At 35.0% G+C, this 19,000-nt stretch overlaps 1 long non-coding RNA gene across 1 annotated transcript in view; it reads left to right on the forward strand.

Moving 5' to 3' along the window:
• Positions 1-19,000, forward strand: part of LOC126781777 (uncharacterized) — a 453,341-nt gene that overhangs the window by 295,812 nt on the left and 138,529 nt on the right. Inside the window, exon 2 of the long non-coding RNA XR_007670706.1 lies at positions 5,819-5,857. This is a non-coding gene — a long non-coding RNA (uncharacterized LOC126781777). The remainder of the gene's footprint in view (positions 1-5,818; positions 5,858-19,000) is intronic.

Here is a 19,000-nt window from a genome sequence, read left to right on the forward strand (position 1 = left end):
GACATATAAATAACTAACTTATTATGAACAAATGTGAGCTATGTTGAATGTTTTATATATTTTAATATTTCTAAAATTATAGGCAATCATTGAATTGGTGATAAACTTGACGGTAATTAAGTCATGCGTTTAATCTGCTGTTTTGTCATGCATGCCCAGAATAGGAATAACTTCTTCGAAATGGCGGAAAATAAAAAAGTTATCGTCGCGATTGAGGGCCGAATATACCATTATGTAAAATTATACCATTTTGTTCCAAATCGTGATGTGATAACGGCAAGATAACTTTTAAATTATAATCTATATCATGAAAATTTTGCCGCTATATTGAGTTTATATATTCAAACACAACTATTATGTTTATTAAGCTGAGAAACATAAACAAAATCACTGTACCATTGAAATTTACCTCATTCCCTTTGGATTTCGTTAAATAGAAGACTAAAATTAATTCATAAAGGATAGAATATTAAAGAATTTAAAAGCTATTACTTACGAGCTCTAATTAAAATATTAAATTCATTACCATTATTTAGTTCATTTTTAGTCAAATTCATATCTGAAAAGCATCTACTTTATACTGTTATAATTATTTTGACTAAAATAATTTGTACTGTAGAAGATATTGTTTTCACTTTGTTGATCTTATAGAGTTCCTCGTAACTCCCCATAAAAACATAACCATGTTTGTTAACCAGGAGATTTAAAATAAGAACACGAGATGACCTAGTGGCAATGTACTGCCGGATGACAGCATCATCAATCATAGATATGAGAACTAAGATGTTATATTCATTTTACCTGTATCAAATCAATAAAATATATTAGTGCTATTTCAATATAATTATTACTCTTTCTTTAACTTAAATTTTGCAATAAACTTATGGATAAAAATTATTTACTTCGTAATATTTTATAAATAACCCTGTTCAAAACAAAGCAGATATTATTCAACCCAGGTGAAAGATTAATATGATTTAGTGTTTAAAAAATTCAGCTCGTAACTAATTTGATTCAAGACAAGAAAATTATTCTGACGTTCCTCTGCATTTTTTCAGCTTATATTTATCTTAAGCAGATTTCTTAACTTGTTTAAATGTTGAAAGCCCAGGCTCTTCAAGCCTTGCAACAATATTATTTTAGAAAAAGACAATTTTATGTGCGCGTTAAGAGCGGAGACAGATCCTTTTAGTGGTCAGAACTTAACTAAGCCTTCGTATTATTTTCATATACTGTATTTGAAATATATTATACTTAGATGTAAAAAAAAAACATTATGTCAGTAGCTGCATATTCTTTCAAAACGAATTCTTATATACATATATTTATTGTATGGAGAATCTCTAGAAATTAAAGGGTGAAAGTTTAAACTTGGATTCAGAGACTTCAAAAGTATAGAGTATTTCGGAGAATTTGTTTAGCAATAAATCATCTGTATCGCAATTATTAATTGTGCATAAGTTGTGAGTACATACGCAAAAAAATGTCATAACAAGATTGAAAACATTTATTGTTCTATACTTCTATTCGTCGCAGATATTAAAGTGCTTGTATAAGAAAATGTAAAGATTACAATATTTATGATTACTTTTAACGTAACGAAATAAACCTCGAAACTATAATAACGTAAAATTAATCGATCCCTACGAAATTCGTACGAATCGTTCGCTCTATGATTTAACCCAAAACATATACATAAGTACTCTACCTCTAATATGCTTCCAATGTATTATTCGATTTGCATGACTCATTTCAACATTCCGAATTACTTCAGGATAGTTCGGATGCTTGTTTGTAAAGTTAAGGCCGCAATCACGCGAACTTTATGAGCTGTATGGAAATGAGTCAAGGAATTTTATGCCCTTTATTGTGAACACAAATATAAATATCGTATTTTTCCAATTGCGCAATAATAACATTTTTTATGTATATTGACGCATTGAAAGGTAATCTGATAATTAGGTGAAATTCGAAACCGTAATGAAAAGTGTTCATTGTAAATATCTACGAAACTATTTCAACTGTCTAAGATCATAAATATACGATTTTGGGACAAAGAATTATTTTCCTCTCATTATAAATTTTTAACAATGACCATGTGACTTAAACACAGCTTGATTAAATTCAACTGTTCAAAATTTATAATAAGTATAAAATATGACTTCGTGGGATCGTAACAGGAATTTTAGCTGAATCCCTACTTTGAAACGCAATTTGCATTCTTTTGGTGAAGAATGAACCAAAAAAGTACTATAAAAAAAAAAAGAAAAGTAAAATACTAATCATAATTTTTTTAATAATTTGCATGTAACATAAAATTAACATTTACGGCAAATTACTTGTACCTGTGCCTGAGCTGTTGTACCCAATACCTGAGGATCTGCAGTCTGAAATAATGAAACGAAAAAATCGATCGTTTTAAAAGCAATTGTGTACGTTACACAAAATATAGAAAAAAATATTTATTAAGTTAATAACGAAACTTCGCTAAAAGCTTAAAACGTTTCAATAAAAGGCTTATACTAAACTCTGTCATTGTTAATAAAAAAGTGTTAGCTGATTGTGTCGGTTAATGGATCTTTTATCGTTTTTTTATTGCTCTGTCAAATGGAACAATTTTTAATTGTATTGTTTACATCTGATAACAGAATAATTGAAGTACTTCATAATTATATTACGGGTACTTGATAATATATTGAAATATAGACGAGCCGATTGGCGTGGTTGGTAGATACTTGCCGTTCACGCCCAAGGTTGTGGGTTCGATTCTTTTTTATATTCGCCGGGAGGGCAAATGAGTCTACTCCACCTGATGGTAAGTGGTAGTAGAGTCCAAACGCGACGACGGCCAGTACAGACGGGAAAAACGTTCTGCACTAGCCGCCTTCGCCTTGCCGGCCCGCTAGATGCCTCTTCACGCCTCGTTTGAAGGAACCCGTGTTGTAAGAGGAGGGGAACACATGGTAAAGCTGGTAATGAATTCCATTTTTTGGAAGTGCGACAAAGAAAGGAGTTGCCAAATTTCTTTGTTCGCGATGGAATTGATGTCACAGTTAGGCGGTGACATCGAGAACTAGCTCGCGTGGACTTAAGAAGGAAGGGGAAAGCAGGAATTAGAGAGAATATTTCCTCAGACCACTCGCCGTGATACAGTCGATAGAAAGCGCTCAGTGCTGCTATCTCGCGACGCAATTGTAAAGGTTCAAGGGTGTTTGTGACCTTTACGTCGCCAATAATGCGTACTGCACGTCGCTGCAACCGGTCCAAGGCCTCCAGTAGGTACTTAGCGGAGCCATCCCAAAAGTGCGAGCAATATTCAACGCAAGACCGTACCTGTGTTTTGTATAACAGGCACAGTTGTTGTGGCGTGAAAAAACGCCGCACCTTGTTCAGAACTCCGAGTTTCCGTGAAGCTGTTTTTATAACAGCCTCGATGTAATCCCTTGGACTAAGATCGCAGCAAACGTCAATTCCCAGCGTGGCGATTTTGCTTTACATCACCAGCGGAGTACCACAGAAGGAGGAAAGAGGGGAAAATGTTGACTTTTTCGCCGTGAGAGCGCATACCTATGTTTTATTGGCATTAAACTCAACAAGATTATCAGAGCCCCATTTGGCGATGAGCTCTAACGTCCTATCGAGTTCAATGACAAGATCCTTCCGCCTCTCCTCAATTTCCGCTCGCCCAGCCACTGCGCGTCCGTGGTATCCACCATGCACTGTACTATCGTCTGCATAGCAATGTATGTTCCCAAGAGAGAGCATATCATTGATATGCAGAAGAAAGAGTGTGGGAGATAGCACAGATCCCTGGGGGACCCCAGCATTCACTACATAGAATTGTGAAGCGCAACCATCAACTAAAACACGAAGGCTACGCTTGTGTAGGAAGCTGGCAATCCAGGTGCATAGTTGAGCAGGCAGACTATATGCCGGCAGCTTGGAGAGAAGACTTCTGTGCCAGACCCTGTCGAAAGCCTTGGAGATATCGAGGCTGACAGCCAACAATTCTCCATGCTTGTCGATAGCTTCACCCCAGAGGTGTGTTACGTACGCTAGAAGATCACCTGTGGACCGTTTCGGTCGAAACCCGCACTGACGATCATTAATTAAACAGTGATCTTCTAGGTAATGGATCAGTTGGTTGTTTAAAATCCGTTCCATCACCTTACAAAGTACTGAGGTGATAGCTATTGGCCGATAATTTGCCGGGTCAGACCAATCCCCTTTTTTGGGAACCGCTTGCATATAAGCTCTTCTCCAAGCCTTCGGCACACATCCCGAAGAGAGAGAAAGTTGAAACAGGGGTGTTAACACAGGAGACAGCTCCGCTGCGCACTTCTTCAGCACTATGGCTGGTATTTTATCGGGACCGCTAGCGTTCCGTACATCAAGTGATTTTGATGTCAGGCATCGTATGGCCACATGAAGGTATTGTAGGTGGCAGCGCACTACAATCATCGATGACGGAATTGTCGGTAAAGAGTTTAGCCAGGAGAGCAGCTTGCTCTTGCGGACTGTGAGCTAGCGATCCGTCCAGATTTCTGAGCGGTGGCAGCGAAGGTTGGCAGAAATGTTTTGCACAGACTTGGTCAGACGCCAGAAGCTACGGGAGCCCCTAGGATGCGAAACAATGTCATGACCAATTTGTACAATGCGCTGTGCATCCGCTCTCGTGTATGCCTTTCTACAGGACTTGGAATTTTTATTGTAGTTTGCTTTTAGTGAGTCAACGTTAGATGCCCCGCTAATGCAGCTGTTGATCCACTTGCGATATGCCGCCTGCTTAGATGATACAGCATCGGCACATACACGAGTGAATAAAACGGTTACGCGTACCCCTACTGACGAGATCTGAGCTAGGAATGTAGTATTCCATTCCCAACATGATCTCGCCAGCAACAGCAGCGGCACTAGCTGTCGGGTCATTCCCACTGAAGCAACGTTCCTTCCAAGGGACCGACGCATAGTAATCGCGCATACCGTCCCAATCTGCCGGCTTATAGTGCCAAACGCGACGTTTGCATACCTAAGATATGCCGCTAGTGGCGGCAGCTTGGCCTGTGGCACTCTGGTAGATATAAGGCTGTGATCCGAAGAGCCAAGAGGAGCCTGAACCACAACCTGATATTCCACCGGGTGAGAAGTCAGCAGAAGGTCCAGTAGAGAAGGTGCTTGCCCATCAATGTCTGGGATCCTGGTGGGCTGATCAACCAGTTGGGTCAAGTCATGTGTGAGAGCAAAAGCATGAGCAGTCCTTCCAGCATGGTCAGTTTTGAGGGATTTCAACCATGATTCGTGGTGAGCATTAAAATCCCCCAAAAAGACCAATTCCGCGTTAGGAAATTGCTCTTGCGCAGCATCTGCCACCCGACTAAGATGGTCAAATAATCGGCTTGTCTCCAATTCACCATTGTGTGATCTGTAGAGGCACACGTAGACTCGACTCTGACGAACCAGGTCCACACGTACCACCAACATGGAGAAGGAGGGATCCTCCAAGCAGCGCAGTCGGTGACAGCAAACATCCGTCCTGACGAACAAGCATACTCCGGCTTTCACTTTGACGGATTCTTCAAGCGTGTAGCCGGGATAATTAAGGTAGCTGGTATCGGCAGGACGGAGTATTTGTGTCTCCGTGAGAAACAACATTGCTGGCCGTGCTGTCTCGAGATGGTGGTGGACAGCGTTGAGGTTAGTGTGGAGTCCACGGATGTTAGAGAACTCGACCTCAAACAGCGAGGGTATTGTGGGGGTGTGCACCGCTGTACGACCGTTATTTCTGTTTTGTTGCGCTACCATTTGGGAAAAAAATAAGGAAAAGAGACGTGAAGCGAGCGACGTATTGCCACGATAGGTTGGGCAAAGTGTGAAGGCGTGTTTCCCCAAGTGGTTGCCAAAAGGAAAAATACACTGACCCGCCGGACAGAAGGGCCCCCGAACCCCCCCGGAAGTGGCCGCTGGGACCCCACCTTCCGGTCACCAACCGGCACGACGGTCCACCCTGAGATTATGCGTGGCCAGGTGGGGCAGCCTCACGAGCTGGTTAGGCACGCTCAGGCCCCTGTACTATGCCACGGGCGGCCAGCGGAACAGCCGTTTCTTCGGGTCTCTCTGTCCGGCAGGTCAATACAGTTTCCCCCGGCATTGGTTCAACAGCCGTCTCCATTGGACCAACACCCATCGCGGCAATACTCGCTCGGGCTCTGGCTGTACGCTGGCTGACTTCGAAACGCGGCTGCAAGCCACTTCACGAGTTTTTCACCATGCGTACGGTGGTAACAAGCCAGGCGGATGTTTAACATCCTACCACCAGATACACGGATAATTCCCACCCAGGACAGACGTTTGTGTGCATGAACATGTCTGTCTGTTCTGAGTCTGGGTGTAATTATCTATATAAGTATGTATTTACAAAATAAAAGTAGTATTTGTAGTATTTCATTGTAGTTGTCTGGTTTCCTTAGTACAAGCTCTGCTTAGTTTGGAAACAGATGGCCGTGTGGGAATAATATCCCAGGATATTAATTATTTATTTACTTATTTATAGCTATAAAACATAGTTTAGTGTTGAAAGCTTTGCGCGACTATATATAAATGAACTAATAATCGCTCATTTTTATAGAATCTCCACGCGTGAAGTAGAATTTATAAAATAATTCCGTTGAGTTCGGTTTTGTTTCCGTTGATTTATATTTCTTGCAGTTCCATTGTCTATAAGACATGGTCATGGTGGCCCATTACTTCGTCTTCAAACTATATTTATTAAGAAGAGACACAATTAATTCAACGTATTCGTTACTATTGTAAGATTTTATCTTTGTCCATCGATATTGATAATGTAAGAAATTTTAAGCATCATTTACCCTGTGAACTAATATGTTATATACCTTGTGGCTGTAGTTACACAGACTCATTAACCCCTGAAACCGGAACACAACAATGCTCAGTATTGCTATTTGGCGCTAAAATATGTGATAATTGAACAGTACTTATACACGGGTTTGAACGAAGCCCTATCATCAAGTGTTAGAATACTTAATATGGTATGATTTAAATATAATAACATATGTTACTTTATATTAATATTTTAATAGAAAAAATAACGGCGAAAAAAAAACACAGAAGTAATAGTAAAATGCAATATTTTCGAATTTATTCGTTTATTCGGTTTATTCCTAAAAACTTCTCTCTCGAAAGCGATTCGGCAAAGTTCTGAACCTCATGTAACGTCACGCTCATACGATCTGAGCTGGAGAATGTATGCAGGGAACGAAATAGCCGATGTCTGGGATAAACGATATATTCTACACAAAGAGGTTGTATACGTTGAATTTAATAAAGTTTATTATTTAATTTCTAAAATATATATTTTTTTTACTTTTACCAGTAGTAAAATTACAGCTTTATATCGCTGTAGGATTAATCAAAATATGTGATTTATTTTTGCATTAGTATGTATACCATTAATTACATTATTAAACTAAGCAGAGTATGACACAATTAACTATTCCTTTAGACTTTATTACGCAGTTATTAAATATGTACTAAAATAAATATTATATATTTAAATATTACGTAAACTACTTGCGATAAAAATATGAATACGCTTATTACGAAGGAAACATACCTCATATGGGGTCAAAATTGCGACCAACGGGCTTACTAGGACACCAAGCGTGTGACGTCACATTTCCGTAAAACCTTTTCCTGTGGCTAAAAATGGTACATTTTGTTTTAAACAATTTTATGTAACTAAGAACAGAAACAATATTTTTTACAGAAAGTAAAAACATATCACCGACGTTGAACTTGGAAGCAGGACGGAATATAGTTAGCAATTAGACCAATAATTTAGTTTTAACGTATAAAATATTTATATGATTAATTTAATATGCCTTAGTAAATTATTTTTTGCATAAAATTTATGTTAATAGAATGAATATTGTAATTGAAACATGTTTCATTTAACTAGAGGGCAAACACTATCAACATTATTCTATCGGACGCAATACATAATATTATGAAAACATAATATTTAATAATTTTAATTATATTATAACGAAATTGATGTCACATCGAATGATACGGGTTTTGTATGCTTTCAGAATATAAGCATAAATGTATTGTGTTCATAGTCAACATTGTGAAGAACGGTTAACTAAAAAAAGTGATTCAATCGTTAAATCAAACATATTTAAATAAATTACTGACATAAAAAAAAACACAAAAACTCACTACACTAAAAAGCGAAACATAACAAAATATATATTTAGTATGAAAGACAACAACAACATTAATCTTTTAATTTATTTTTGTCTTATTTCGTTGAGTACACCGTATTTTTATTACGCATGTATGACAGTGAGGGTGTGTAACATGGAATCTAATATTAGGTCCTTACATATGAAATTGACGTTTTGTACGGGAAGTATATAAAGTCGATTTTTTTTTTGTAAAATATATTTAATTAATCAAAACGGTTCATACCGTTGTTATCTATGCACTTTTGCCATCATAGGAAGTTCATTGATCCCTTTACTAAAAAAACCATGGGGGCGAGAATCAATAAACTCTTTGAAGGCGGTTTGGACTGACGCATCGGAGTTGAATTTTTTTCCTTGTGTTGTCCAAATTCCGAAAAAAATGGTAATCTGTTGGAGCAAAGTCCGGGGAGTACGGTGGATGTCGCAGACATTCCAATTGTAACTCATCTAACTTAGTGGTTTTTTGTTGTGCAGTGTGTGGTCTTGCGTTGTCGTGAAGCAGCAGTGGCCTAGAGCGATTGACCAATCTCGATTTTTTAGCAGCTAGTTCTTCCTTCATGGTTTGCAGATGCTGACAATAGATATCTGCTGTAATCGTTTGGCCAGATTTTAGAAATCTGTAGTGAACGACACCGGCGCTAGTCAACCAAAAACTCACAAGTAACTTTTTCTGAATCAAATTTTCGTTTAGGGCAGGATTTGGCTGGGTCTCCAGGGTTCAGCCATTGCGACAAATGCTTCCGATTATCGTACAGTATCCACTTGTCATCACAAGTAATGATTCGATTTAAAATCCCTTTATTATTGTGTCGGTTGAGCAAATTAACACAGCAATCGACGCGTGTTTGCAAGTTCGGTTCACTCAATTCATGAGGTACCCATCGTTCAATTTTTTTACTTTCCCGATTTGCTTCAATACAGTATATATACAATACAGGATTAATACAGTTTTATCACTTACAATCCGCTTCCACAATAGCCTTTAATTCTTTATTTTCTACTTCGGTGTCCGGCCGTCCGGGGTTGGTTCTGAAGGTCGAAATTTCCAGAACGAAAACGTTGAAACCAAAAACGTACCGTGCTTTCTTTCGCGACACTAGCGCCGTACCATTAATCCTTTGAGCTGTTTCTGCAGCACTGGTGCCACGGTAGAACTCGTACTCGTAAATATACCGATATTTCATGTTTTCCATTGTGCGGTAATAAGCGACGCCAAAGAAAAAAATAATGAGGAAAAAACAAATGAATAACTGTCTTCAAAACTCAAATGTACCAGCTAAATGAATTTATAAATTTAATTTTGGAATTATTAACCAAAGAGGAGTTATTTCAGATCAAAGTGGTCAGTGCGACAAAACGCTAATTTCATATGTAAGGAACTAATATCTTGAAGTCATTTAAAAAGTGCAATTCTTCAATATTTTAACAAAAGAATTTCGATAAGTATACTTAATTTGTTATGGTGAAACTTTTTTTCTTATCTCACTTTCATTTGATAGCTATTGGCTTAATATGTAATTTAAATCTTCTGAGTTTGAATAAAGCTTAAGCTACACAAGATTAAGGTAAGTTTTGCAAACATTTTTGTTGCTGGAATATTATCTATAATTAATGTAACCGTTAAAGTACGTTTTATTTTACTTCAATTTCAACTGTATGAAGTTTAAATTAACTAATACTATTAAACAAACGCAATTTTGTTAAAACAAAAATTATTATATTCAAACGGTATATATATATATATATATATATATATATATATATATATATATATATATATATATATATATTATTATATTATTATATTAAAATTATAATAATATATATATATATATATATATTTTATTATAATAGAACTGGTCTATCGTATTATGAAAAATCTAAAATAAATTAAACGAATAAAAATCCATAAAAAACTTGCTTTTCTATTAAACCGCAATTTAATCTTGTCATAATTTAAAAAGTTAAGCGCTATAAGGGACAGGCTATTTTTAGTTTTTAATTAATTTTCATATAAAAACCGTCTTGCCCGCAGTTATTGAGCGTACAAAGAATTTCTTTATACTAAGCTTCACTTTTTACTTGTAAGGTTTTCATACTAAACTGGTAATTTTCTACGACTTTGCTTATTATAATATACGAATATTAATACGATATATATTTTACATCTAACTAGCATATAGGCGGCGTGTGCCGCAATGCCTCTTTTTTGGGAATACAAGCTCAATTCGACTAGAGCGCTCCTTATTTGATATTGATAATACGTACTATGTTCCAATATTTCCATAAGCGCCAAAAAATAGTGTAAAAAGTTTTAACTCACTCGGAAATACAATGCCTGAAAGCAATATTAAATAACTTGAGCATCAATCCTAAGCTGGTCCTTCTGACAACCACGACAACCATTCTCAAAGGACTAGCGAACTTCGCAATAAATGTTACAGTGTAAAATTGTATGTGCAAATATAGATATACTGTCTACAATGATACGGCAAACCTGACAAGGAAAAGATCAGACGCAAGAACAACGGCTTGACGTACTTATCGATGAACAAGTTTGTAAAAACTTACAGTTTAATGGAGAGAATTTGTTTTTTGATAAATTTTATTGTTGATAAATTTCATTTTCGTACCTAATAGCCATTCAACAAACGAGACTATTAAACTAGAACCATTAGAAAACACATCATAATTAAATATTATAAAAACTTTTCTAGAATCTAAATTATTTTTAAAACACCTTTTATAAAGTCAACTTAACTTTTGTGTTAAATGAAACGAGGAATGAAAACATTTAATTCTAAAACTAATTTCAACTAATGCTTATATAAATTAAACGCAATCTTTTTGCTTTCAAAAATGAGTTTAGTTTGAAAAGTTATGATTCATATTTAATGACACAACTCTGGTTTGAAAGGGTCGGCCAGCAACAGTGAGATTTACACATTACTTTTTATAATTAAAAACTGTAAGATAATACGGGTGAGTTTTTAGTGTTAATTATTATAGTATTTTAAATCTTACAAGCACACTAAAAACGATTGCTTTCAACATATATTTTTACTAATAATATTATCAATGTGAAGATAAGACCGACTCGCATGTCCTGACGGCATACGACATGACGCTTTTTTAGGCCTTAGTATGTAAGCATATACTACATAGGTTGTTGCTATATGTATTTATGTATTATAATAATAAAAAATATATTTAAGTAACATATGAAGGACAGATGATATATTTCTGTTGATTATTAAAATATTTTAAATCTTATAAACTTACTAAAAGCTTTTGTTCACCATTGTCATTACTAGTACGATTATTTACTTGATTAATTTTCCTTGTATAAACAAGATGGTCAAACACCAATGTGTAGTGAACCAGTGTAATGAAAGGCACAAGGGACTTAACATCTTAGTTCCCGTGGTAACGCTTTGACGTTGTTCATAACGGTTTTCTTACAGGGCCAGTGTCTACTTGCTGTGACAATTTACCATTAGGTGACCCATTTGCGTTCATATTTTAAACTAAAATAGTAATTTTGAACTAAAAGTTCAGTTATATCAATAAGCAAGTTTTTTTGGGCAAATTTATTATTAAAAGATGAAATATTTCGTTGCTATGTACTTGCGTACGAACGAGTAGTTATTGTTTGCATATTTAGATCCCGCCATGCGTGCAAAAACCAGCAGACCCATGTTTGTTAGTTCAATGATACACTTTGTTTGTTAATTTATCAATAACCGTTGAACTTATCGTATCATTTCTAGCCTTAGCCCCCTCTCTTTGTAAGGAGACGGGTTGGTGTATAGACATATTATGGTAGTCTTTCATCTGACACTTGAGGTTTTTACACGATGTTTTCGTTCAAATATGAGCAAGAAAATAATCATAAACACAAACGAAGTACATGAAATTTTAACACAATACATCATATCTTGGGTTAGAGATAATAAAACAATGTAGTGAGAGTAACAGTCTGTTAAATTTTATTCCGGATTTTTTCTTAATTTAATAATTAAATCATAGTAAAATATTTTTCGTAATGTGCCAGATACGTGTTTTATAGTATTATTTAATCATTAAAGAGCTAAGGAATAACAATATTACAAAAAAATAACACAGATAGGATACACAGCGCCTAGCCTGTGGCATTCAGTAAATTACAAACACAAACAAACAAACTCGGCCGCTGTGTACTGTGTAGTGTGACTTTGAATTAGCCTGACAAACAAACGAAAGGTCGAACGTTACCGCCGGTTATTTATTGTGTAATAATGCATATTCTGATTAATTTAGTTTGTGATCATAGAGCAAATATTTGAGAAATTGTGTTATTAATTATGTTATTTTATTTGCTTAAATAGGTGTTGAGTGAGCGAGCGTATTTTTACTTACTAATCATAATATAATATAAATTTTAGCATAATGTACATAAAAATAATTGGAAGTAAAAAATCAAAAATGAGCATGAGCTGAATTGAACGACGTCATCTGAATTTACTTAGTTTTAATTCATAATCAAATGTAATTTTTAATGTAAAAGCACTAGCTTTATGCCAAAAATATACCACCAGTTAAAAAAGAAAACCGTCAGATCTATGATAAATTGGCGAAAATACTCATCGGGTTTTTGTGTTTACAATAATGAATTTAATTATTTAAAATAGCCTGGAGCCGATCGCTACGCCAACATGTGTATGATATATAAAGTTATTAATTATTGAGTACTAAAACGAATGCTCATTATTGTCATATGTCGATGTCGTAATTGGTTCTGAAGACATATTATGTAAGATGAAAAAAAAGTTTTCAAGCAAACGAACATAAATTCACAATTGAAATAAACATCCACCTTAAAAATACTAACTCAACGTAGACACTTGTCCAAATAATAATAATAATAATAATGTCCTTCAGACCGATTACGGCAACGGCGGCCAATTGCAAGAGTATTTTTTTTTTTTATAGAATAGGAAGGTGGACGAGCATATGGGCCACCTGATGGTAAGTGGTCACCAAACGCCCTTAGACATTGGCATTGTAAAAAATGTCAACCATCGCTTATAGCCAATGCGCCACCAACCTTGGGAACTAAGATTTTATGTCCCTTGTGCCTGTAATTACACTGGCTCACTCACCCTTCAAACCGGAACACAACAATATCAAGTATTGCTGTTTTGCGGTAGAATATCTGATGAGTGGGTGGTACCTACCCAGACGAGCTTGCACAAAGCCCTACCACCAGTAAATTAGCCAACTACGCAGGAGATATTATAGTGCACAAGTGTGTGCGCGAACACAGGTGCACTCTCTATTCCCTAAATCTCATAATCCGATGGAACGACAATCCGACACGACCGGAAAAAGTTCAGGCGCATCACCAACGGCATTACGTGCATTCTGAGGCACGGGAGTGTACACACTTCCAATTTCCAGACTCCGGGCTGCTACTGAGAATTTTCTGACAGAAAAACCCAGTGACTTTTTATTGACCCGACCCGATAATTGAACCTAGGACCTCCGGGTCTGCGGTCTTATATCAAGCCACTAGACCAACGAGGCAGTCGATTTATATTTGTCCAAATATAGACTTCAAAGTTAGATCGATTATAATAACTTTCGAACAGAAAGTTATTTGAAGGTTAAAAGGGAGTTATTATATGTGTATTTAATTTTTAAACTTTCCAAAAGCTATAAATGTTGAAACATGCATTTATATTACAATGTCAAAAAGGCATTTGTATTTATTTTTATGGTGTGTTTTTGGGGTCACTGGTTTATCCATTTCTTGACACGGCAGCCAATCTCAAAAACTAACCAAATACTAGAACTCTTTATTTACTCCCTCTCGTAATATAAAGGAACGGCAATCGTCCTTGATGGGAGGAAAATAACGCTTTCCCAAGCAAGTGTATGTAACACCGGGCGTGTCTAATATAGTTTTTATATATATTTATAATATATATGTATATAAAAAGTAATTGTAATAGTTTTATGGGAGTCAAATTGTTGTAATTGGACTAGTAAAATCGGAATTCAAAAGAAGGTTCTTTTACCGAGAATAAGTTGTAAAATCGTTATATTATCTTGAAATAGATCTTAATTATACCAGTGGAAATAGCTAGAGCAAGCATTAAACACGGAAGATCAGGAAGTATATTATAGTTTGACATTAATAAATACTTTTAGTTGACTCAACAAAAAACAAACAAAAATTAACATTTTAAATGTTAAGTATAAAACGTTAAAAATAATAATAATTTTATTCATCAATAATTTTAAAATATTAATCCAATTACAGAATACGAAATAAAATCTGCTAGAACTACGTAACAGATGTGATAGCCTCGTGTCCCGGACCTTTCTGGATGCGAAATGAAAACCCGTATTTCGCGTAATAGGCCTCCTCAAAGAATTCAGGCTTAAATAGAAATGGTACACCGCAGATACACGAAAATTATCACTTGTAATAAATACATACTTAGTTGATTTGTAAGTTAAATTAAAGTGCTAAGACACAATTCTAAAATTAATAAAATGACTAGAATAAAATATCCAGTTCATAGAATATTACTAAGGTAACTTCAAGGCAAAAAAATAGCAATGGTCGCAGCGTACATTAGGTATAATATTATGATGTCATTTCTACCTCAATTTCTGTTCTAATGGACGAAGGTATAAGAGGAAACGTTCGTCTATTGTCGGGACTATTCGGGATTCAAATAATGAAGGGTAAAGAATGGACGTTGAATCGAGAATGGGTTATTGTACTGCTTTGACAATTTGCTGGCGTTTCCCTTGGACAAAACGTCTTTTAGTTAAGGTCGATTAAAGCTGAATGTATAACAGTGATATTCCTACAGTAATATTTATACATCTTAATTAGTTATATGAGTTCGAGCTTGTTTTAATATGTCCCTATGAGCAGTTTAGAAAAGTAATCTAAAATTGGTAAAAAAAGTATCTTTGCTTACTCAAGAGTTTATTATATAAACACAAGTGTACTTTTTTCACTTATAATTGTATACCACGGTAATCGATATGAAGAAAAGAAATTAGACGCAAGACCAAAGATTTTTAGTGGTTTTCTAGTTTAGTAATTGTAATCTTGCAGGCTATTTTAAACTACTGAGAATATTTTTTATTTTTTATTTTTTTTTATAGAATAGGAAGGTGGACGAGCATATGGGCCACCTAATGGTAAGTGGTCACCAAACGCCCTTTGACATTGGCATTCTAAGAAATGTCAACCATCGCTTATAGCCAATGCGCCACCAACCTTGGGAACTAAGATTTTACGTCCCTTGTGCCTGTAATTACACTGGCTCACTCACCCTTCAAACCGGAACACAACAATATCAAGTATTGCTGTTTTGCGGTAGAATATCTGATGAGTGGGTGGTACCTACCTAGACGAGCTTGCACAAAGCCCTACCACCAGTAATTTAAAAGATCAACGAGGCACTTAAGGTGTACTAAGGCACTTGTGTAGTTTTGACACTTACTTTTGGAGTTTGGAGTGAATCAAATATATATTTGACGTTAACTTTATTTTATTCTTTATTAATTTTGCTTCAGTTCAATTAAGCAACATTCATTCATCGATACTTGTTTTACGAACAAAGTTGTATGTCTCTCAGGCAGCATATATTGTAGCAAGATGAGAATTTGTGAATATGCTATACATTAAATCGAACTGTTACATTTCCGTGTAAGACCGTTTTAACTATTGTAGCTATTGCCGCAATATAATGCAAACATGACAATAAAGTACACTTCAAACTTTCACTATGTATAATATTACAGCCAGCTAAGACCGCTTGAGACTACAATAGAAATAACAATGTGAAATCGATTGTACAATGAAAATTTTATCAAAATACATAGAAATAAAATCTAAGGACATCAAAATGTTGCTATTGGTTTATGTTTGGACTTCCAAAAATCGCAATAACTTTATAATAAGAAGTTAAAAAATTCCTACAATAATATATTAAATACGTATGATATGAAACCGGTTTACTATTTTTCTAACGTTAAAACAAACCAAATATTTCATCAAGTATTAATAAAATATCACGATTTATTATGCTCAGTCCACAAATAGCTCATCCACTGCACGGCTCATTAAAAGTTTAATTAAAGTTTGTCTCACTCGGGAGTCGAATGTATAACCCTTGAGCGAGAATATTGCTCGGAGATAGAACTTCGTGCCAAATATAGATCTTTATTAACTTGTAACTGCATTTACTTTGCAAAATATATGACTATAGTTTTCAGCTACTTTGGTAGTTTTAAAAGATTTTGCGATGTTATGATATCCTAGTACATAACGGCCAGTGATTATTTAATTAAGGTATGCTTTGTCTTCTTGTTTCAAATGAAATGAATTTCAATAATGACAGTAAGAGCAAAATCAGTGTCTAATATACATATAATCAAAAAATGTTAATTAAATATTCATATATATGAGTATTTAAATTTATTACTTTTCGAACTGAGTAAATTAATAAGTCATTAATAAGATTTTTACATGTTAATTAAAACCTTATACTATTATAGATACATAATTTTTTCTTCCCTTCTTCTTCATCTCGTACTTTAAACCTTTAAAATACTATGTAAATTATTAGCACATTATTCATACATATTAGCATAATTAATTATATTTTCTCTTATTATTATTAATACGACGATATCAAACTACGGCCTTAAGGCAAGATTCATACTCGTCTATATAGGCGCTAGCGATTATAATTCAGCTATCATTTTGCATATACAAAAACAACAATGGATTATCTACAGAAATAAGTAAAATTATATCATAATATATCATAGTTAAACACATACAGAGAACAAAATAACAAATATTGTGGTAATATAATATTGTACTTTTATTATTCTAAACATTATCTTTTATATACATGCATTGTTTTACTTAGGTGTTTTATTACAAAACAATATATAATATCGTATTCTCTTTATTATCAACGTATGAAATTCTAACACATGTGTATTACTCATTGAAGCAACGTGGTGGAGCTCTAAACCGTCTCCTCAAGACTTTTACTTGCTTATTGTATACCTACCATTGAGTTTTGTACATAGAAAAACTCAGACAGATACACCAATACATACACCCGTAAAATAGTAGTTAGTATGAATAAGATATATATATATCTCATATAATTATAATATCTAAAATAAAAACAAACATCAATACATACATATATACAATTGAATGTAACATAAGTGAAGCACAATTACAGCATAGACAGAGACAGTGATGTCTCGCTTCGAGAGTATGAGGTATCGAATGACTTAAACAGTAAAAGAATAAGCAGAATATAATGTGGAATGAAGAGAAATGTCTAAAAGTAAATTTTCTTTAGAACTGAGACCAGGACTGTGAGAATAGCTTAAAAGCTTGAAATGTTCTCTTTACTAAGAAGGAGAAAAGGTACAATAATACAGTACATTATTGTTTTTATAAATATATATATTTACTCGCTAAGATGTTTCGTATTATACCTACAAAGAGCTGTTTGTAAGTCTTACTGTACTAATAATATAAAGGGCGATGATATATGCAGGACTTACCTGGTTGTCCGTTCGTTTGCTCGCCTTCCCATATAAAATATAATATAATTATTGTATATTTATAAAATAAATTAAGCATATATGAAATATTAAAAGTGGCCGTCTCGGGACGCCTGGTTAATGTGATACAGTGAAATTCATGACTATTGAGAGATTTTTTTATTAAAAACAATAATTAATATATAAGCGTATACGCGCCACGCACACACAAGGGAAGCGTCGAATGTCCCACACATAGCGGCACAAGAGATCATCAAGCCATTTGCCTTCTCGGTATACGAGTCGGTCTTACCTGCAAGGTACTCCAATAGATGTTTCATATAAATAAATTGTCCTAACTGTTTTCGGCCACATCATACATTCTTAAAATAATATATTAGGTCCTTACATATGAAATTAGCGTTTTGTTGTGCTGACCACTTTGATCTGAAATATCTCCTCTTTGGTTAAGAATTTCAAATTCAAATTTATAAATTCATTTAGCTGGTGCAATTTAGTTTTGAAAACAGTCATTCATTTGTTTTTTCCTCATTATTTTTTTCTTTAGCGTCGCTTATTACCGCACAATGGAAAACATGAAATATCGGTATATTTATGAGTACGAGTTCTACCGTGGCACTAGTGCTGCAAAAACAGCACGAAGGATTAATAATGCGTACGGCACTGGTGGTGCAAAAGAAAGCACGGTACTTTTTGGTTTCAACGTTTTAGTTCTGGAAATTTCGACCTTCAGAACCAACCCCGTGCACGGCCGGAGACCAAAGTGGAAAATGAAGAATTAAAGGCTATCGTGGACGCGAATCTATCACAAAGAACTTCAGAAATAGCTGCAGGCCTCGGGGTAAGTGATAAAACTGTATCCACTGTGTAATCCACTTGAAGCAAATCGGGAAAGTAAAAAACTTTAACGATGGGTACCTCATGAATTGAGTGAATCGAACTTGCAAACACGTGTCAACTGCTGTGTTACTTTGCTCAACCGACACAATAATGAAGGGATTTTAAATCGAATCATTACTCGTGATGACAAGTGGATACTGTACGATAATTGGAAACGCTCGTCGGAATGGCTGAACCCTGGAGACCCAGCCAAATCCTAAACGAAAATTGACTCAGAAAAAGTTACTTGT

Source organism: Nymphalis io, chromosome 4 (genome assembly GCF_905147045.1).
Source record: "Nymphalis io chromosome 4, ilAglIoxx1.1, whole genome shotgun sequence".
Taxonomy (NCBI): Eukaryota; Metazoa; Arthropoda; class Insecta; order Lepidoptera; family Nymphalidae; genus Nymphalis; species Nymphalis io.